Here is a 24,151-nt window from a genome sequence, read left to right as displayed (position 1 = left end):
AATATGCATTTTTTTAAAGCACTAGCTCTTGACTCTGTGGATATACGTGGCAAAGTTGTAGCAGCTGCAGTGATCTGATCTCATGTTGAATTTGGCTTGTTAGAGATTGAAATTTATTTTTTCTGATGAAATAAGAAAGCTTGGTCAACAATAGTATATATTTAGTAAAACCACAACCTGTATATAAGCCACTTTGCAAATCCCATCTCTCAGTTTGTTCTCAAATGAAGGCTCACAAATGGAGAACAGCGCAGATCCACATTCTGTCACAATAATGTTTTTTCCTTCTATTTTCTATTACCACATCTCAAAATCTGTCCTCCCTGCCACTTTCCAAAAATGAAGATTCCTCCTTTTCTCCTGACAGCCTCGGACTTCCTCTTTCCACATAACCCACAGAACTCTCATAGTGAATCAGCAATCCAGTCACGGGAAGCTGGATGTGCCTCACTCTGGAGAGCAGCTGAGATGCAGTGAAATGAGGCACGTTTGCTCCAGCTGAGGATGCCGCCTTATCAGCCCTCACAGCCCCTGCCAGGGGCTGAACTTGGTGATTCATTCCTGTACAGCTGAGCCACCTGCTCTGTTCCCACCTTGTAGTGGTATTTTCTCTCTGGCCTTTGCTGACAAAGGGGCTGCTGGTGCTGGATGTCCAGGGCTGTGGAATCCATGGAAATCTGCGGAGCAGCCGGTGCTGTCTGAGCGCAGGGAGAGTTTCAACAAGTCCCCACCTGCAAACTCTGCTGAGACACTTACAAGCACAAGGAGGTGAAATGCAACAAGCTGAGGCGTGTGGATGTTGGGGCAAAAGGATGCCCTGACCTGCTGCCCATCCCATTTCAGAGCTGGGGAAGTTGTGCTGTCGGTGGTGCTGGGAAAAGCCTGCCTGTCACATCACCAGATCACACTCACCTCTATTTAAATTCAATTCGCTGCTTCTAGAGCAAATAGAAACACAGCCTCCCTTCTGCTAAAAAGCAAGTCAAAAATCACAAAAGAGTGTAGCTTAGCATACAAAACAAAAAGACAACTGTACAGACACTGCTTTTTTCTTTTAAAGAGAAACCAATACACAAGTCTAAAGCAATCACCAAGTTTGTGAAAAAAAGTTTGATGGGGTGCAGAGGACCAAGTGCATTGATGTTAAGGATTTCACAATCCCAGGGAGGCATCCCGCGGAGCACTGTAAATGAACTCCCACTCAATCATTGCAGAGGAGACAACAAAACACTCATTTATAACACTGCACAGCATCTGCAGGTAAAACCAGTCTCTGTGAGGACTCTCAACCAAGAACAGATGAGTTACAGCAGCTCTTTCGAAAGAGCAAGAGTGTTTCTGTTGAAGCCACCCAGTGCAGACGAGGCCCGAGGCAATGGCAGTAACACAAGAAAAAGTGGTAACCCAAACCAGTCCATAGAAATTGGTCATCTCCAGTGGTTAGTGCCTATTTCAGAGGAAATAGATTGAGAAGCTGATAATTAATATTCACAAACTAAGTGACAAATCATGACTACAGTAATTGCTGCCTTCTGAGTAAAGCTATAGATCTACTAATTTGCCCCTTACACAACAATACATTCCTTTGTTAGAGCCTGCACTGGATGACTCCTGTCAGGCTTAGTAGAGGACTGCATCACTACTCTAAGAGGGAGACCCATTTGCTTTAAAGTAATCACAATTAACAAACAGTTACTGTGTGCTGAGAACTGATTTCTCACACATCTGCAATGGGAAACAATGAGCCTTCAGCTGCTTCTAGAATCAGAAGGCTAAAACACAGGCAAGCCCGGGATCTGTACCTGGAACAAAAGCTCAAGCAGGGCAAAAGAATTAGAGCAAAGGGAAGTGTGTCATATTCATCAGCTTTACCCTAAATATCTCTTGTTTTCTCTTAAGGCCTATTCCAGTTCCTAACTTGAGAATTTCATTGACTTCACTTGGGCTGCGTGTCAGTTTTTTTCACTTTTACTGCATGACCCAGATTTTAGATACCATGCTCATTAATCTATTCCAAATACAAGTTAAGCATATGACAAATTATTTCCTCATGTGTATTCTGTTCTAAAGTCGGCCCCAAAACAGCTTAGCAATTCGCATTGTTAGTATGCTTGAAAATTTCTCACTTTTTGTCTTTAGACACTTTTTGCTACTAATAGAATTGTCCCTTCAATAAATACACTTATTTAACTAGAAGAGAGATCACTAATAGAGAAAGAAGTTTTAATCCTACACATATCCACATAACTAAGGAAAAGGAAGTAAGGGCCCAAATATATCAATTTTACTTTGAAGGACTTACTAAAAATCATAGACTAAAGAAGCTTATTTTCTTGAAGATGATTTTTTGGTACAGCAATATCTGACATCAGTGTAAGGCCAGCAAAACTTCCTTAGTATGCAGTGAGGTGCTTGGAGTACTGCAGTAATTACACATTTGGCAGGACGCAAACCCCTCTGCATTTGTGAGCAGCCTGTTAGTCAGAGTGCAGAATGTAAGGGGCACAGATCAAAAAGCAGGCTTAAACACCACATGGAAAAAAAAGAAAGCAAGGAAGGAGAGTACATGACTACACCATCAACGGTCGACTGATCCGATCCCTCTGCATGTGGCAGAATAAAATCTGCTGGAGCCAAATCCCTTCCCCAAACTCTCATCATTCTTGAAGCTGTGAATACTCACCAGTGCTAATGTAAATGTTGTCAGGCACCCAACCATCATTTCAAAAAGCACCACTTCTCTCAGAAGTGTGTTCCCCAGGTCTCCCAGCACGCTCTGCACTGTCTGTCTGTTGTTAGACTGCACACTCCTTGGGCCACCAAGTGTCAGTTTTGCTGCCTCTTACAGCACTAAGCACATTACTGAAGCTTAGCATCCATAACTATGAAAAGCAAAGCAAAATCCCACAAGTTAACTTTGATGTGGTTGCAGATCCCAGTCCTGTTCTGACATCAAGAAATTGGACTCAGGAAGGATTTGGGAAGGCTGTTAGAAAACATGGTGAAGACATTTAGAACTCACCTGCTGAGGGACAAATGGGAAACTTGACAAAGTTTACTACAGTTTATTTAACTTTGTGAAACCTCTCCATGGGCACTTATAATCAGTGACTTTAACTTGCCTAGGGAGGGTCTCTCCACATAAATAAGTTGTACACAAACCTGGGCTCCAAGTTTCTGAATCTCTCATGGCTCTATGTCCACTTCCAGGTAATGATGATAGCTGAGTCCACTTTAACATATATACATATACATATATATATATACACACACACAAGCCATGCCCACACAGGGAGTTAGCATGAGGAGAAACAAACAGCATGTCATCAATTCACACTCTGCTGAGCAGCACTCTCAAGTGTCAGATGGCGATGATAACAGTCAGATCTTCAGGGTATGTGTACCTTTGTCATCAAACTTTAATCCAGACATTCTCTGCCACCTCTGAGCCTTCAGATGGCTTTTCTTCCATGTAGCATGGGGAATGTGCAGGCTGGCACAGACTTTTTAATTTCTAGTTTCTATGGGGTGACAGCACTGTACCATCTAAGAAGAGAATTAAAATGCCATCATGCTGGGTGCATGCATAATGCCATAGCGAGAAATTCTGTCTCATCTCCTACCACTGAATATTTATACAGAACAAGTCACTGGATTCCCCAATGAAGTTTGGGGTTCTGTTGTGTTTGTGATTTTTGCATGTCTGTAACAAGTCAATCACAAGCCTAAATTACTTATCTCATTTGGAGATGACAAAACCCCAGGGAACATCTGCTTCTCATGATCCAAAAGCCACATGACAGCACATTTTATCAACACTGGATACGTCTCTTATAAATAGGTTTTAAGGGAAGCCAGGATTTTTGTTTCAAATTTAACTCTTCCTGGAGTATCCTAGTCACACTCCTTCCTGCCTGTATCAATTTCCAGTGCAGTGGGGAATGTTTTTACTACAGTAAAATCTAGGACTTAAAGGAAAACAAACCATACTCTGGAATGTATTGATAGCTGTATGCAACCAGCAATTAGGACTCTGGAACTGATCACTGGATCAGGAATTCATCTTGGCCTTTCAGAACAGAATGTGATGAACTAGGTCCACCCTGGTTTTGTCATCACTATTTTAAAACAGAAATCACAAAAACACACAGTATCCAATGCATTCTTAGATAATTCATTCCTTTGGTGGAAGGAAACACCACTGATCTTTTCCTCAGGAGTTATGTTCCCAGTCTTCCTACTAAAAAGCAGAGACCAAGCACTGGTACCAAGTTATATTACATATTCAATCATTCTGTTGGAAGGAGAATGTGTGGATGTACTCTGCCAATTCAATCCAATTCTCAAGCAATACTGTCCTTCCTTGCTATTAAGCATCTCAGCCTCCCAGTTTATAATAAATGGAATTGGAATCCTCTGTCTTTTACCACAGCATTTCCCACTGATTTAATCAGTCTATTCATATTTCTTGCTGACCTGCTTTTTCTCCCCTTTCACTTTTAAATCCTCTATTGGCTTGAATTAATCTTGCAGAGGGCTCGTATGACTGGGAACTCATTGAGTTTTGAAAGCAAGCTCTGGAAGCTCACAGAAGGCCTTCTCACACATCTATTATCAAAAAAAAAAAAAAAAAAAAAAAAAAAGGTTAAATGCCAAGTGAGAGAGGTAGTCAGGTGCCATTGAAAAAAACCACAGCCCAACACACACAAGTAAGAATGAAAGTGATGGTTAAAGCAAATCTGTTCCTGAGAAACAGCTTCAATTCGGGTTAAAACTCATTTGGCCAAAGGAGTACAACTTTGCACAGGAAAAGTAATGACAGAACTGCTACTAAAATTAAGGCCCAGACAAGTTTCACGTGTACCATACTTAGGTCCTGCAATAAGCTCTCTTACTGCATTCTGTGCCACAGGCAAAATACAGACAATGCACTGCAAATATCAAAATCTGTAACTAGCTACATTCCCTGTGCCTTAAATAACATGATCCATTTAACAGGATCTGATCACAGGCTGATACTTTTGTCCCCATCTTAAAACTGAAGAATATCTACACAACCTGTACATACAAGGACACTTCAGTATGATATAGGCTCATGCTGTGCACCTAATACAACCTCCCTAAATTAAAAATTCTTAGTTAAGGGACTGTGAGCAGAGGCCACTCCAAGCTGCTGCAGTTTCATGTGAAACACACATTTATTTTCTCAGACTAATTGCCTCTTCTTAGCTGCACTAAACTGAGGAGACAAAGAGGCTGCAATTTTGTGACATAGACTGAACATTTGTTATATAATAAATAAGCACACAAGGAACATAAATTCAAAAAATATTTTGTAATAATCAGATACAAGCCCATGTATGCCAGGAAAAAAACCATTTTTATGCAGTGGAAAGTGTGGAAACAAATATTCACTGGTGCCTAGAGAAATATGAAATGGCCCTTCACCTTTTTTTTTCCCAGTGTAACACTCATGGCATGGAGTAAAACAGTTCTTCCAAGTACAGTGGTTGTACTTGACATCTCTACTACTATTTTATAGATAAGAAAATTCTCTCAAACTGGGATCAAGAAACAGCATGACACTACAGAGCTGAACAACGGAACACAGCTGTGATAGAGATCCCTACTACTGTTTGCCTTTCATGCTGTTCTTTGGTTTTGGATAGTGGTGCCTGAAGTGTGGTCTGTGGATCACTGTTAGCCAGCAAAGTCAAGTCAGGGGATCTGTAGAGCTGCATACTTTGCAGCAAAGAATTTGACAGAAGTAAATGTTTCCCTGAGAAATTTAGAGGCCTAATATTGACCCGTAAATACACGCTCAACACTCAACCCCTCCTCTCAGTTATAGGGGAACATTATCAGAAAGCAGCATTCTCCGTGTAAAGAACAAGGGTTCAGGTTTCAGCTGAAAATAGAAAGGTTATAAATGGCCACAAGCTAAATTTTCAACCAGGGGAAGATACTCATCTGATTACAAGAAAACTTCTTGTCCCTTCCTGTGATTAAACCATTTGCCTGCACTATTAATACTACCACAGCAGTATTTTTTTATCTAGAGAGGTAAAAGCCAGCACACGCATAACGAGCAGCCATTTGGCAAAGGACACAGTGCAAGTTTAAAGGCACAGAAGGAGTCACTTAATAGCAGAAATATTATTAACAGGTTCTTATCCCATGGCTTTTGCTAATTTGTTCTCTTCTTTGTGTTACATTCATGGTTTGTTGTGGTTTTGGGGTTTTTTAATAGATTGCTAAGAGCTTTGTGAGCTTCTGTCATGAAAAATACTGTGTAACTATTGTGCTAAGACAGAAACAATCAAAAACACATTTTTGCTTAGGTGCTTAGATGTAAGGGAAAAGGTAAAGGAGAAAACCATTTCTACTGGATTGACTATTGCATTTAGCAAGTGTGCATGTAAAGATACTTAGGAAGATGAGTTTCATATTACAATGAAAGGTACAGAATCTTTTTGCCTATGCTGACAATTGTCCTCATTACTACATTATTGCAATAGCTGTTGATAGCAAACTTAGGAAAGTAGGAATCACAGAAACTGGTACATTACATCTCATTTTCCTTCTTTATGCTAGTGCTTTGACCTTTGAAAGTTAGTGTAGATTCTTGGACTGATTATATAGTTGTGAGTTTATGCCAGTATCCACTGAAAGTATTTGCAAATTTAAAAGAAATAATTTTCACCTTTAATTGCAGTAGCAAAACCATTACCTTATTACTATGCTTACTCACCTTGAAAGTGCCAAAGCTGCTGTGGGCAAACTGCCCTCAATAAAAAAACTGCACATGAAGCTGCTGAAATAGCCATGCAGTACAGTGTGGGCATTTAAAAATGAAGTAAAAATGTTATTTGCAGATTCAGATTATGAGCAATGAAAAAAATGAACTCTCTCCCAGCCAAAACCAGGACAAGCAATAGTGAGCACATATTGGTTTTAAAGGTATTTGGTGAACTAACTCACACAGGTTTGGTTTTTTTTTCACAAAACAATCTCATTGTTTTAAATGTCCTTGAGAGTTCTATGCCATTATCTGAGAAAATGAGATGCTCTTTTCCATCAATATGTGCATGAAATCCATATTAGATTTTCCTTTGAGAAGCTTATGTCAGTCAATATGGTTTCCATACACCACTGTTTTCTGTACTGTAACAAATTAAAATTAAATATCTGGTGAAGAGGACAAGATCTGTGCACATGCTTTTCTGACAAAGAACTGTTTGCTGTGTATTATCACCATGTCTTCACCAATCTCAGGTCATGGGAGCAAGGGGAACAAGGAGCAGAGGACGACAGAAGTAAGAAGAGGAGAAGGAACACATGTAAAAAAGGATTCAGATAGGCCTGAGAACTCTTTGACACCCATAGCATGGCTTCCACCTCACTGGAAAACTGTCCCTTACAGTCTAAATAAGCTTTCTCCATGTCCAAGGATTGCTCCCCTGGAGCTTGAAGAAGACAACTGCTTTCCATGAGCCTGAGCAAATGACAGGTCCCCTGCAAATGCTCCCCTCCAGCAGCATCTCTGCATGGCCACAGCTTTGCTAAGTTTTATAGCAAGGCAAACACTGCTGACTGCCCAGCATGACAGCTCCAGTTCCTGGCTGCCACGGTCTGCTTTGCCCTTGAGACAAACACCACAGTCAGGACCATTAGTCACTCTGTTGATCAGAGGAAAAGCCTGGCTGAATTAACACAATGTTAGGATCTAATCCTGCCAGAAGAGTGAAGAGAAATTTCTGGTCAAGCAGATTTGCCACGCTGCATGTCTGTGATTAGCTTCATTTTAGCCTGATATAGTCTAAACAGAAGTGACAGCTAGGAAAGCTGGAAACTGAACCTAAAAGTGAGGGGATGAGCCACCTCTTGAACAGTGATCTTCCCACTATATTAAAGCAATTAATTTAATGTTTGCATAGAATCACAGCAATTACAGTTAACTGAGGGGGAGGATTCCTGTTTTCTGAAGAGCCAAGATATAAATGGTATCCTTCATTCTCCTATGTATTTATTACCTGAGTTGTAAAGAACTCTTGGGTCTATAAAAGAGGTACCATTCCTCCAATTTCTGGTTTTGTTTGAAATGTCTGACTTATTTGGTCCATACTCTATGTCGAAACAGCTCAGTCAAAACAGCTTGAAAAGAATTAGAGATAATAAATTTATGCTAAGCCTTTGGGTGTCAATTCTTATTAATCAATTTGGCCTGTAGGAAAAAAGCCTGTCCTAAGCCTGAGACCATGAAGATCTCAGGTCTCTCAGATTCTCAACCATGATGACAAGTTAATGCAGACTACATCCACAGCACAAGTTAAAAGTCAAATAGTTTAGTTCACTTAAAAGTAGTAGCGAAATAGATACCTGAGGATGCAGTTTCAGTATTACATTTGAGTTGGTGCAGCTAAACTATAACTTATTTGCAATTTCAAATCATTCAAATCACTTAGGGGCAGTTTGGTACAACACTCAGAGTCTGTACAAGAGTCCTGATCACTGCAGAGATGATACAAGAAAGGAACACTTGCTGCTGTAGTGATCACCTCTGGAGGCCATGCCTTTCAGAACTGTACAGCTCCCATTCGGAACATTTTGCTTGCCACTTGTGTTTCAAAGTGAAAACTGAGCTGCTGGAACACTGAAAAGAAGTCAGAAAAGAACCTTGGCTATTTCTCAGTTTTAGAACCCTATAAGCATACAGATATAATTCACTTTCATATGTTAAATTGGAAAGGGGAAGACTTGAAGTTTCAAAGGCCTATTTATCTTCCTCCTAATCTGCCCTGCTTGTTCCCCATGCAGTGAAACTCTTCCTGTTATCTGCTCCTGTCTATTATCACATTCTCCAACTCCTCTTGGTGTTTCTGACCTTCACCTGCACATGCTGCTTCTCTCATCCCAAGCTCCTCCAGGGGATGCCAGCTCTGCACTGAAACATGTAGCTACTTTTTTGTAAACTCTTTTTGTTTCTTACAATCCACATCCCCTGCGACACGTGGAAACCATGAGGCGACTAAGGACAGGGCTGCCAAAGGGAATCTGGGAAATATGTGATAGTAGAAAGAACAACAGTAAAATTTATTCTTCATTGATGAGTTTTTTGGGGCATTTCTGCACTGTAAAATACTACAGCACACAGGATGCCTGAGCTACTGCTGTATGGAGCAGCTCTGAGGGACAGAGCTAATGTGCCTGAGCCCAGTGCTGTGCCAGGAGGGTCACAGAAGGAAGTTAGTGTGTCTTCATCAGAGCATCCATCAGAGTGTAAAATTTCAGTAGCAATTGAGCAAAGGCAATTCCATTAAAGGTAGCAAAACTCACGTGATGCCTTATTTGTAGAGAGTTTTTTTCTTAAGGTCTTAGGTGCAGGCAAACAAATGCTTTTTCTAGTAAAAACCCACTAATATTGAATTTCTGTTGGAAAATGGGGAAAGGAATTGACATTTCTTGAAACAACTACAATGCAGCAATTATTCTCTTTTTATGGTCTTTTGACAATACAGAAATTTGTATAACTATAAATTTAAGTTTGAGAGGCCTCCCATCAGCGGAACAGAAAACCTCCCAAGCTGAGCTTCTCTGTGCTCCCAGCTATTCCACTGAGCTCTGAAATGCTACTTCCCATCTTGGGAAGGCAGAGCAGAGACCTCACTGTGCACTTCAAGGCACCAACTCACTCCATGGGAAGTGGCCAGGCACAGAACTTTAGGGATAATGATCCGGGTGTGACCGACTGCCAGCCCTGTCCCAGAGGTCACTCCCACAGGCTCCTGTGCGTGGTCAGCTCTGCAGCATCACAGCTATTTTTGAAAATGTAAAACTCCTACTCTAATGGGATTACTTGTAATGCTGTGTAGTGAAATCAAAACATGACTTTTGATTATCCATGTCCTGAATTTTTTTAGCTAACCAGTGCCATAAACTGCATTTTTATGACATCCTCATCCTTGACATTTTGACTTCTATTTTTGCCAGGTGGGTTTCTTAATGACCAATTTCCAACATGCTGCCAGTGACTCAGGCATCACTTCTGCACTAGTCTGATCACCCTGTCACAAGTTCTCGCTCACACAGAGATCTCTACACCCACCTTCCATCTCAGATTTGGGGCCATATCTTACTGGCTAAACAGCAGGAAAGCATTAGCAGTAATTATAAAAATGTTTTTCCTCTGCTCTAATTACAGTGACATCAGCATTCTATTAACCTTTAAATTACTGGTATTTTTCCAGAGAGAACTGTAATGAAAAGCAGTTAAGAAAAGGAGTTCCATGATTTCAGAGCAGAGAAAAAAAACCAGAGGTGCTTTATACTGGTGCCAGTGTAAAACCCTCCTGACAGCATTCTGGTACTGATGGACACCACTGCCTCTCACAGGCCAGAGCTTCAGCTTGTGTATATTGGAACAGCCTCACTGGTTCTGGCAGCCTGGTATCAGTTTTTATTAACAGTCATTAAATAACATAAAAACTGTTATTTAATAACAGTTTTTATTTCTCAGTCTTTAGGTCTCCTGGGCCACCTGGAGCTCAAAGTGCTATTGAAGGTACCTTGCCGCTGAAAACAGTGAGGAGTTACTGTCTTGCATGTGTTCCTGGACAGACAGAAATAAGAATTTTTTCTGGATTTACTTCAATAACAACATAAATCAAATTTTCTTTCTTTTGTGATAGTCCAGTTTCATCTGTTATAAAGTTGATTTTGTTCCATTGATGAGAGTCCTTATTTTTTTTGCAACTGGTCTCAGAATGGAAATATCTTTACAAGAGAAGCTAAGGGAAGAAGAGGTTGGCAGAAAACCAATTTTTTTGGAGCAAGTCAAATGAAGTAACGTATATTTTTGTGTATTCTGAAAATTATGTTTAACATTTTAGGGATGCTTAGTCAGAGGAAATGATTTTTTGTCCCTTTAGGCTTTCCAAACACTTCATTCTTTTAAAGGAAGCCTGTGGAAATACTTCCCATGAGACTATGAATACTCAGGAAAAACAGACACCATTTATGCTGATACATATTTTTTTACTCAGTTGTTTCTGGCAGAGGTGCCTGTTCCCCAAATACACCTAAGCATCCAGACACACAAAGGCAAGCACTTCTACAGTGATGTAACACAAATTTGTGTTCACAGTAGCATGCACAGAGGTTTGGCACATGAAGAACAGAAGAGGGTCAGTAAGGAAATAAAATAAACTTTTTATCTCATGCACAGCTAGAAGGAGCCCAATGCAGATGATTCTTTATGGAAACAAAATTGTTCTCTTCTTTCAATGACAAGAATTGCTTTTGTAGATGCAGTTCTTACTTCAGTGTAGAACTCTGTGCTTAGTGTTATCACTTCTAAGTTAAAGTTTCACTAGGTTTCACATTGATTTGTGGCTAACATATTAATGCACATATATTGTGAACTTCACACAATCCACTCCTGAAGAATGAGATCTGGATAAGAGTTCTGACTCACAGAATTTCTTTTTTTAATTAGAAGGCAAACCTTGTTTCCTTTTTTACAGTGTCTTTCCAAAGAACTGTTCCAGTGCATGTAAATATTAAAAAAAAAAATTGGACCAGGTGAAGTGAGTGCTACGACAAAAGATCTCAACTGAGACTCAAATCCTTGACCTGAATCAGGCAGAGAGGGGACTTAAGCCAGCTTTCTTCTCTTGCTGTGTGACAGAGCCACTATGCCATGGATAATTCTGGGTTGATTCTCTCTCTCTGGGTTTGAAATTCCAGGCAGAATTTCAGGGAATCCTTCATTGACCAAGAATAACCGAAAGTGGCCTTCTCAAAGGAGAAGTTTCAGCCTTTCCAAAAAACAGTTCTGTCAACTGAACAAAATACCGTGACCAGTGGACTTGTACCATTTCCTAAAACAGCCAAGAGGCTTCAGGACCATGATATTTATTTTCAGAACTTTATACTCTTAGAAACCTTAATCTTACTTCATTTCCTTGAGGGTGAGAACAGTCAGCGTGAATTTACCACAGGTCAGATGAAGATTAGAGAAAGCCAAAGGCAGAGAGGAGCATGTAACTGCAGTACAACCCTGATGGCTTTAGGAACATGGTGTTTTCTGAGTCTTGGCAGAGGTGACTGACTCCAATACAGGAGCTCTTAAATCAGCACACACATTTATTGGAAATGCATGTGCAAAGAATTTCCTCCTAATGAAGCAAGTAAAAAGAACTGAAATTGCTTAGTATATACCTTTAGAAAATCTTACTCATCTTAATATATTGGCACTGCTACAATTAATAGCCTGTTTGAATTTCCCTTACAGTTTCTATTACAGGAGGCTCATAATTCAGTCACAAAAACCTTACTCTAGGCTGAAACTTTTATTTAGGGTCTGAGTTTGTTTCATGAAGCTTTTCTGCACAACCCAACTTACCTCCCACCCCCTAAGAATAACAGAAGGTGCTATGGGGGTTCCTCAACATAATCTGCTGGTAAGGGGTCAGCAAGCTCAGGTGTAAAGTTTGCAAGAGTGCATTTTTAAAAGAAACCGCTGGGTCTCTCCAAGAGCAGATGGGGTAAGAGCTCAGGAAGTCGTTCTTCTATCTAAATCTTTAAACTCAACCAGAGAATGACCCTGTTCAGGGACAGGTCAAAAAAAGTAGCCAGAGAGAGAATGGAAACAGAATCATGTCTGGTTGAGACTTTTACCATGGTAAAAGGAGTGATGACTTAGGGATTCTTTCCAGATTGGTCATTACTGTTCATTCTGGCTCAGGCTGTGACTGCAAATAGCAAAACCAAATCTCTGCAGGATCAAACCACTTTGCAATATAAATCTGTTCCACACCAGCCACAGATGCAAACTGCACTCCTGTTGAATTATCCAGACCAATGAGGATGCTTAGAAAGGTTTTCTACCATGACACGAAGACAGAGCATCTTAACTGGCAAATGCAACCTATGTGAGATGATGGTTTGCAGAGGGAACACAAGACTTTTCTGATGGGGCAACAGGAGCTCAAAATCCTAATTTACTACACCCTCAAATCATTGCCCCAAATGAAAGGTGTTGAGTTACATCCCACTACGCATTTCCTTTTCCTTGAGGCATTACAGGCTTTCTACACTCTCACTTTTACAACAATTTCTTTGAATGCTTTTGCTAATTTCCTGAAATTTACATTCCCACTCCTTGAACTCTCTTAGAATTTTTGAAAATTCTAAAGAGTCAGAATTAAAATCTGGTTTTGGGGTGGTTTTTTCTGTTTTAATTTTCTACAAAACACTGCCAGAGTATCGCCTTCTACTATTTTGCAATAAAATTGCATGAAATTGGTAAAGGTGATTTAATACATCATTTATCATACTATGTGCAAACCCACAAGGATAATGACTTTTAAAAAGCAAATCATGGAAAAATAAGGAGTCACAGGGAATGGTCTCCATTTACTAGAGTGGATCTGGCAGTAAAGATCTCCAGTTTCTATTCCCAGCCTTGCCACTTACAGTGTCACAGTGAAAGTCACTTTCCTTCTCTGTTCTGCATCTTCCCCATTTGTAAAACATGAATATCGTGACTGACTTCACAGAAAGCCTCAGTGATTCACTTAATCAAAATGCTTAACTGAAAAATATATATGAACCTTCCCTGAGGAAAAGAAAATAAAACCTGCAGTTGACTTATTTCCCAAAAAGAAGAATTACAAGAAGAAAATGAGTTGTAAATGATAATTTTTAAGATCTTTACCAAACTGTAAAGGTTATGACCCATGACATCATGCTAGAACAGAGTTCATATGAAAGTATAACTCTACAGATGACCATAGATGAGCACTGAATAGGCAGCCACCAAGGAAGTTGTGTTTACAGGAATCACTTGATCAGAAAACACAGTGTTCTTCAATTTTATGTGCATCATGTCAGACCATGATGAGATTCTACCAATTCTTGTGCACTGATGCAGGTTCCTCGTAAAAAGAAAAATCTCCCAGGATAAATAAATCCACATACTTTAAGTCAGAGATTGGTTGAGTTTTGCATTACCCTTAAAATTAACCTGTTTTGTAGGGTCTTACACAAAATTTCTCTCCTTGCATGAGAGACAATAACTTCTCACTTGTACTGGTTTTTTTTCAGTGAGATCACTGAGCCTGGATTCAAGCTCCCTATGGTATGGATGATCATCTTCAGCCTGGAGCTCCCATTAAAACACACCCTCACTTTGCACTACATTGACCTTTAAATTTTGAAGAAAGAACTAGCATTAAAAATATACTAAAACGTCAACGCTGCAACGCTTGGTTTGGATTGCTACAGTTGTCTGGGTAGTTTGTACCTGTATAAGAGTTAGAAGGTGCATTTCTGATATTCAAAGGGAGAGAAAAAACCCAACTGAACTAGAAAGGTTTATAAATTCTTGGATGAAATGATATATTTTTAATTTGAAGGCATGTCTCTACAGCTCAGAAGCTTTCCTCTACTGTGACAGATTGGAGAACTCCAGTACAATTTGTCTCTTCAATCTGTCCCTGAAAGAAGATTCTGGGGGAAGCTTTTCAAATGAAGAAACATGTGCTGTCTTCTTTGCTTTTAGCTTATATCCAAGCCACTGAACTGAGAACATTTTATGTTCTGTCAGTTTTAATGTTTGTTAGTCCACTTCTGTAATTGTGTCACTTGTGAGATTCTGTTAGAACAAAGACTGGGGTTTGTAAAAATGTCAGGGTGAACGTAACACAGGAATTCACAGAGAGCTTTGTATTCACAAAATTCGCAAACAGAGGACGTTTGGGAAGCCCTCTGGTTCTCCTGGACAGCTTTGGCAACTCAGGCTTTGGCCTGTCTCTCATGTGGAAAGTGGAACCAGTTCCTTATTCCAGAGCAGTGAATTCTGCCTGCTACTCAATATTAAGGCACAATTTTTCATTATTGTGGCACATGTTCCATGATTCCCTTGGCCAAATACTTCTTTATTTTCCAAAACACTGAAGACAACCCAAGTTATTTGTTGTTTTGAGTTACATTTTGTCTAGCTATTAGTCAAAAATATCAGGGAATGAGAGAAGTCAACATGTTTTGTAAGAAATATTCTGTGTCTATGTTACATAATTATTTCATTTTGGTTTTTCATTAGGAAACATTTTAGAAGTCACTTTAAAGCAAATGAAAAAAGCAGAAAAAATTTAACTCAACTTGATTTTAGAAAAAAAGTGGCACATTTCTGTGGTAGATCAAGTTAATGGCTCATCTGAGATTTACTCAGCTGTTCTGGGAAGCAGTTTTCCTGGAAGCTAGGGTATTTCTGTGACAGTTGTCAAAAAGTTCAGGCAACAATACATCATCTTGTGATGAATGTTTTGATGGCCAGTCCATTGATCCTGCAATGCTGAAGTTCTCTTCTGGTGGTCACGTGTCAGTGGCTTATCAGTGTTGTTGGAACAAGATTGCAGCTCTGCTGCTCAGCCAGAACCCAGGTTGTTACTGGTCTTAAAGGAAGTGGAAAAATAACACCCAGGATGTTATTTTCTGGAAAAGAAGTGTCCATTTCGAGAATCTAGTCACGCAACTTTTGTTTCTTGGTAGCCTCTGAGGGTACTTGCACGTCCTTCAGCTTCCATTTTCTTTAGGGAACAAACACTGGGATATTTCCTCTGCCCACACAACACTCAGTAATATTTTGGGCTGAGTGTTTTAGCTCCTGCTTTTTGTGTGTTTTCTCTGCCTTAAGAGTCAGTGTCTGCTCTCTCAGACAGTGCCTGCCTACTCTGCTTCCCTGTTCCCTTACCTTGAACTTTTGTGATTGTTCTGCATTAATGGCTATTAAGGTTTTGATCCTTTTCACTCTGAAGCCTCTTTCTGTCTTAGGTCACAGTTCTCATCAGACACTAAATACTTCTGTATTTCAGGCATTATGCCTAGTAACAGCATCAATCATTTTATGTCCTTGCTTCACAGTGGGAAAGCACAGAAACAAAAGAATAAGAAAAATGAAAAAGAAAAACAATTTTATCTTCATTTGTTTTTCCATCCCCAATTTCTTTCTGTAGGTGTTGCAGTTCTGCCTTGTTAATTGTATTTCCTGCCATGTTGTGGATGCCATAAATCTGCTCAGTGACATCAAATTTCATCTTGGGAATGCTGAACAGTAACAGCTCGAGCTTTACAACAGAATTGTTCTTTATCTGCTACTTACAGAAATCCCAGAACTGTGGCAAACGTCTGAGCCGTGCATTTAGATTTGTACTGTCTGGTCTACACTCTTCTGTCTTTCAACTTGTACTCCTCATCTAAGTGCCATCCAATTTACATGAAAGACTCCTTACAGCACAGGAGTCGAAAAAGCTTCAAATGTTGCAGGTTTCAGCCATAATTGCTGCTCAACTTCAGCCTTTTTTTTTTTATTATATAAATTATGAGTGGTATTAGTGCTTCATGGGTAGCACTAACACCACTCATAATTTCTTTCTTTCAGGTGAGCATGGTCAGCAATAATGCAGGGCCTGCACCTCTAAGGTTGTTTGGGACTCAGAAGAGCTAATTAAGGCTTTTTTAACCAGCATGCCATACTATATAACTGCAAATTTGCTATGAATAAACTGTGTAATGTGAGGAGCACAAGTTCTTCCTTTTTCAGCATTGTCTCTAACCAGCCCCAGGACCCATCCTGGCAGTTCTGTGCTATGAAGCCCTGGGCCCAAGTCCTCAGAGGCTTCCCTTATCTGTATAAATGAGTTTGCACAAACCCTCTCTTTTGCATTGCTCTGAAAGCCGTGTTGTGTGTGTATCTGCACTCTGTTACCCAGTGCATGGGGAGACGAACGAGCAACGTTGACCATTCAATAACTAATTCTCTGATAAAGAGGCCAGCTGAATGGAAAACAGCTTTCCATTTATTTCAAAGAAGAGTATTGATAGACTTATCCTTTTAAATAAGAACAGAAACACAATACTACCATCCACATTTCTCATAAGTAAATATGTTTGGCACTGATGAGGAGCACTCATGAATCAGTTCTTTAAGCTCCTCTTGTGATTGTTCATTTAGGTAGAAAAGAGCCAAATTCCCAAGCTTTGGTAAAGGCATTTGAGACAAGGTGCCCACAGTTAAGAGATAAGAGCTATCCACCTCCTTGCAAATGAGCAGCCAAAGAGCTAGAAACAAGTGTGAGGTGATGTTAACTGAGACCAACAGCTGGAAATTTCCCTCTCTGTTTTGGGTTCTGAGTTAGCTGTAATTCCAAGGAATTAACATTTGTGAAAGGTCTTCCTTGCATAAATATTTTGAAATAAAAACTAAAAAATCAATCTCAGTAATGGTTGATGAAGCTTTGTCAATGAAGACTGATCAAAGCACTAAACGGAAATAATTTTCTATCCAGATGTTATGGAATTCAGACTCCTTCCTAAAGTGCTGGATGAAAAATTAGAACTGATTTCTAGAACAACACAATACCAAAGCAGCAAATCAAAAGTATTTCAAAGGCACTTTGATTAACTGGACTACAGTCATGTATTGTGCCAATTGATCTCTGCTTCTTTCTTGCCAAGTATTGTTTCTTGTCTCCAGAATAAACTGTCCATTTTCAGGAGTGACCTTAAAATTGCTGTTAGGCAGAGACGACTCAGAGAAAAGCCTCAAGCTATTCCATGCTCATGAGATCACAGCTCCCCGTGAGTCTCTTCATTTTGAGGAGATGCTGCTGTCATCTTCTCTTCTCTTAGAATTTGCAGGGCCAAACAGGTGGTTTAGATGACAAATCTGATCCTTGTGTTCTTAGAAGATATTTTTTAGAGTTGCTGCCATGACTGTCAATGACTGTCAATGAGTTTGAGATAACACGCTTCAAGTTTGGCTGGCACTTAAAGAGAGTTCAAGCTAGTTATCCAGGATGATCATATTTGACTTCTTCCTTTTTAATTATCTACCTCATAATACCTTGAAATACTAAAATTCAAAGGGCATTCCAGTATTTCATTACTGAACAACTGAAATGCAAGATATCTCTCTGGATTGGTACCTACCTGGTCTTTTTCACCAGGACGCACTAGGGAGCTATTACTTATGTCTTCTGAATTTGAACACAATATCTTGCAATTGTTCCACAGGGAATTCCTGCTTTTTTTGACATGACCATTACTGAGTCACCTTCTATATGAATAATTCTGTTGAATTCAATAGAGAGATGCTCAGGCATAAAACAATCACATTAAAATATCTGATTCTAAACATCAAGTATTTAATTTGAAGTATTCAAAGTATGAAAGAAGAAAGAGTTGAGAGCAATTAGGCACCTGAATTTTGAGTTACAAGAAAGTTTGGCTTTTAATATATGCTTGAGGAAACTATGGCAAATTCTTTTTTAATGAAGAGATGCAAAATGAACCCACATGTAAATACAAAAATATCACATCTTTCCAAATCAACAGTGCCAATAAACTTTTTTTTTTAAAAAAGAAGCCACTTTCACCTTTTGATATAAGTGGGATTTTGACCTAAGCATAATGTGCATGGGAGTTTGCTGTATAATATTCAACTATTCATCACTAATTAGCATTTGTGTTATGTAAATTTGGTAAAGCAGTTGAAAGCTGAAATCTCAAATGAAGTTTGCATCCAATTACAGTATTGCAAAAGGATTCTAACACTGTTTTACCACTACATGATCTGATTCAGAAGACCACTGTCTGCCCTAACCTCCCTCTTCCTGACCAGCAGTTTTAAGCTGCTGAAGAGACTCCAGCAGATCTCCATCAGTGAGTAATACACTTGTCATACTACATTATTCATCTGAGATTTTGCTCTAGGAATAGGATACTTCCATGCTGGTCTCTTGAATCCCAGAAAAAGGGGAAGCTATTCATCTTATGAATCATAATATGTCTAGAGACACTAAATGCTTGCCAGCAAGGAGAAATGAACTGGATGAAAACACCAACAGTGCAAAATCTGTGCTAAGGAGAACTACAGCACTTACAGCACACACAGATATGTAAAAAGGTGTTAAATCTAAATAGATGCCAAAAGAAATAAAAAATAAATAAGAAAAACCTGTGTTGTCTTAAAATGAAAAAGTTTGCTTCATCAAAATTTCAAATATCTAGCAGAATTCTGTTAGGAATTACCACAGGGCTGTTCTGTGTCCCCAGCTTGGGGTTTAGCATTTGCATTGGGATCCTTCCAATAATCCTGAAAGTTGTTTGGTTTTTTTCTGGTGTTCAGAATCTGCCATTTGTCCTTACATCTATTCACAAGGAATGGGGAATCTCTTACGCACATCTCCAATATTTCTTAGGGATGAAATTCAGTGAGCCCATATATTTGCACTAAAATTCAGGAATCATTCTGCTTAGGAGATTTTCCTACAGAAACTCAAACTTATTGCACAGGTTATGTTATTTTTACAATTAAAGATATTGTTATACACATATACATCTAATATTGCTTATTATCTAGTGCACATGGTCCAGCACTCTTTAAAATTAACATTTTTTTGGAAGATAGTCACAGTCTTACACTTTAACTATTTAACTTTATTAAAACCATATGACCAGATTAATTATAGATAATGGTGATGAATCAAGCTGTGTAAATTATGACTTTTGTGGGGATGGTGAAATTGAAAAATTAGAAAAAATAGCCATTAGAATGCTTTCATTTCTCAGAAAATAAACATGAAAAACAATTTATGGTCAAATGAAAATGATACACAGTAAAATCATGTTTCATTAGAGATTAATTAACTTCCTGAAATAACAGAGGCCAAGCCATGTGCAAAACATGAAGGCATGAGCTTTAAATTTAATATTTCTCCCATATGTATGATTTCCTACCCAAAAAATCGTGCAATAAGGACAAAAAGAATAAGAAAATACAGGATGCTTTGGTGGAATAAGAACTGAACAAAATAGGCAATTTAATGTGTAACTCATAAATTCATGGGTAAATTATTGTGCAACAATCAGTAAATATCCAGTTGCCTGTTATGCATATTTCACAGGTCTAGAAATAGGCATTTACTGAACTGACAATGCTGCTTTATTTTAGTTATTATTAAAAATTATGTACTTAGTGCTCCATGCTAAAAATGTTTGGTTTGCAAAGTATGGCAGAAGAGCTCAGTCCTATAAAATGCTACATTAGAAGGAATATAGGGTTTTTTACCATGCATAGAGCCAATTAAGCCAAGTCCTGTCATGAAACTCAAGAGAATTTGGGGAATATTAATATTGAAAAGTGCTCTTGTGAGCAGCATAATTAAGGACTTTGTTTATCAGCTGGGAAGCAGGAGGCTGTTTCGAGAGGCAACACCACAGAATCTCACAACCAAAAAGGGTGATAAAGTTCAAAACAACTTGTCTTCCTGACAGAACTGAACTGAGGTGTGGTTTTTCCTCTAAATGTGCCTTAGCAGCTTGATCTTCATTCAGTGAAGAATCTGTTGATTCTTCTGAGAGTCTGTTCATAGGCTCTCTGAGCCAACTGAATTGTGTTCAGATGCTGGGCATATCTCCATTTATAAATGATGATGTTTGGGGCTTTCATAAAATTCAGAACTTCTTGTTCTTCTCTCTATGAAAGTTACTTTTAAAGCCGTTTTAAAAGCTACTTAGTATTGAAATAAGGAAAAGACTGCATTTGGCTTCATTACCAAATGTATGAGTATAAGCCACAAAGCAAAATTTGCTCTTTATTGTTGCTTTCTGGTACAAAAAGAAGTTTCCCCACTCTCTGAAGTCTGTAGAAGGGAAGACCCTTTGTGTTTCAGCGCTGTTTGGAGAGCAGAAGGAAGTAGAGGAGGACAAATCTGGCATAACATTTAAAACCATGGGGTTTGATTTTACTTTTTTTTTTTTTTGAAAGGAGAGGAATGCTTATTTGCAAAGAATTTTAAAGAGGTTTTCTCATCCTTTAGCAAGACCTAAAAAGAGTCTATTAATTTTACAAAGCAATAAAAAAAAATCATCTTTCCCTGAAGAAACTATATTAAAAAGTGTTACCATGTCCAGTTGTGGCTGTCAGATTTGTGACTTACTGAGCACATCAAATAATACCCCTGGTTTGCCATCTCACTTGTGACCCTCAGTGACCCTGCAATGGCAGTGAAGGGAGAGTAAAGGAGAAAAAACCTGGGACACAGCACATGGTTACACAGCCATCATGGTTGTGGAGTTCTGGCAGATATGAATGAAGAAAAACTAAGTACAAAATAAGAATATTTGTTGGGGTGCATGACTTAAAGGAATATGGGTTTTTTTTTGACAAGAAACTGGTGATAGCACATTAGAAAATACTGAGGAGGAATAAAACAAAGATGGTCAGTGACTTGCAGCTCATCATTCTGCAGAAAAATTATTGTCATGCAGTGCTGCAACCAGTTTCCAGTAAGTTTTCTGCCATTATGAATTAAAGAAATATCCACAGGAAGATAGGATACCTGCTTTGAAGTCCTTATTCTTTATTTTAAGGCATAACAGTGAATAGAACAAACAGAAAGAGAAACTGAGGGAAAAGAACATGACAACACAAAGCAAATTCTATTTAATAATTCTTTCTTTAACACTAATAACATATAAGCACCTCATGAAATAAAATATTTTGAAAAACTGACTAAAACTATTTGGGAGACATTTTACTGTCTTATGGAAGTTAGAAAACTGAAATGTTTTCATATTTTGCACGAAAATATTTTCAGTGTCTATTTATTTGTTTTTAATGGAAGAAGAAAGGGAAGCTCACACCCAGCAGCTGCTGAGCTCAGGTGAAGTTTGGAAGTCCCAAATTCAAGTCTCTGCTAAAACCAGTGTTTGTTTATACAAAGTATAAACAGAGAAGACTTGGTGGTTACAGTAGCTGGGTGGTTTTTATCTGCGGTCAAAGATAGAAGATCAAAATTCACACTGAATCAGGAAAAACAGAGACTTGCCTGTGACTCATCCCCCACTGCCAGGCTCTGTTCCACTGGCAGGTGCACTTCACTCCTCCAATGCCACCCTCCTCTCTCAGGAGAAACTGCATCTTTGCTAAAACCTTCCTGCTACAACTAGCATATATTTCACAGTGAAGAGTACTGGCTTCAAAACACTGACCTTTTCAAGTGAAGACCTATTCTGTTGAAACATTACTGAATAATTTCAGAGCTGTATCACTACCTTGTAGGAAATCAGTTGTTTGTTGTGGCTTAGCAGTTTTATTCTTTACTTTTCTTTTTCAGAAAGGAAGCCCAGGAAAATATCAAAACATTTTAAGGTGGAAAAGTCACTCTAAATTAAGTGACATCTTAATGCCCTGGAATTTTAAATTCCAAAAAGCAATTCAAATTCTGAAGCCACTATATTATAAAAAGACTAAACACTTTCCTGCTGAAATTTTTCAGTCTTTTAAAACTGCCCATAAAATTGTGATTTATATCAGCTAGATCTGCCTTTGCATTTACTTAATGCAAAGTCACCCATACATCTTGGCAGTGCATTTGCAGTGTTGTCTGCTGGCTCTGTTAAAAGTAAATAAATAGGGTTGGTTGAAATAAGATGCTACGGATTTATCATGGTTCCTCCAGAAAGTGCTCACATTTGGACAACTGGCTGGAAAAGAAAACAGAAAGCATGTGATATAGCCCTCTCTTGGATTATTTGCCATTAATTCTTCTAGAATATGCTAATAAAATAATTATACTGATTGAGAAAATAGATTAAATCAATATTCCCGTCTTTAATTTTTTCAAAAATGTTATTTTAGTGACACAATCCTGTTGTGGATCTTAAAAACCTATTGCAGCAATGTGCTTACATGCATGTGTATAAATGGCTCCTTTCACCAGAAATATCTCAAAGAGATTTATAATGAATCTGTAATTAGGATATATAATTTCACCATTGAAATGTGACTACTTATTGGGTAGAAAATGACTTCCACTCACAACTGCATTTTGCAAATAATTTCAATTCATGTTTACATATGCAAGTACTTCCCTTAAATCTGTGGGAGTAATACTAAAAACAATCTATTTACAGGCCCTGAGAGTTAACATCACCATGTGCAGCAGCTGAATTCAGCTCACCTCGTATCACAAAGCAAGGGTGAAGAAATCTCATCAATAGCCTAGAATAAATTCTCTATTTCACATAGAAGCACAGGAAATATGATGTTTAATATTACAGCAGACAGAATTTGTATTTTGAAGGGTTTATCTAAGGTGAAAGTCCCAACAGCCTGAAACTTGATCACACCCTGTTGCCTGCCCAGACTAGAGCACTTAAAATCTCCAAATACTAATCCTTTTATAGCTGTATGTGAACATGCTTTCTTAATCTTCCTAGGAGAATTCTTAAGTAAAATTATTTTAGAGGTCTTTCACATTAAAAAACCCTTCCCCACACACAAATATGCGCAATGAGAGTTTTTTTCATAATGAGAAGTGATGGGCAGTCTAAATAGAGGAGTCAGCACTGCTGGCTGTGTGTACAACTAAAAGCAACTACAACAGCCATGGTGCCTTGTTCAGATTTCTCTAGAAATAGTTTCCCAGGCTGTAATTTGGAAACGAAATACATTTAGTGTTAGGTTTTATTTAGGACAATAAACTAACATGGCATTGTTCTATGAAAAGCTTTGGAAAGTATAAATACCACCAAGGTCCTGCCAGAAAATGGTGTATATTGTAAGAATATATTCCTGTGGGTCCTCCTGCCTGGCCTGAGGAAGCATGACCAGGGCATTCACTCTGGACCCAGGAAAGTTTTGTCTTCACTCCAGTCTCTGCCAAAATCTTTTTTCTGGAGGTGTGCTTAATCACATCACCCTGCCTTGTTTTTCTCTACCATTGTCTGTCCTAATTAGATTACAAACTCTGGTTTTGGTAAAATGTCTGGCATGAAGGGTCACTTATCTCAGTTGACCCACTAAGTGGTGCCAAAATGCAAATCACACTGATGCCTCCTGATGTGACAGAATTCCACCTTAATGTTACACAAGAGGCCAACGCTACATGTGGCACTTGAATTTAGCACTGAGAGGGTGCAAAAATGGGAATCTGCGGGGGAATAGCAGGGAACAGGACTAAGCAGTGGGTGAAAAGCACAGGAAAATAAGTTAAACTTCTGCTAAATCCAAGTGGATACTCCAGATCTGGAAGGTGGTAGTGGCTCTGCTTGGTCACAATTTACACACCCTGCTGTGGCATGT

Source organism: Corvus cornix, chromosome 7, assembly GCF_000738735.6.
Source record: "Corvus cornix cornix isolate S_Up_H32 chromosome 7, ASM73873v5, whole genome shotgun sequence".
NCBI classification, from domain to species: Eukaryota; Metazoa; Chordata; class Aves; order Passeriformes; family Corvidae; genus Corvus; species Corvus cornix.
Note: the sequence above shows the minus strand (reverse complement) of the source record.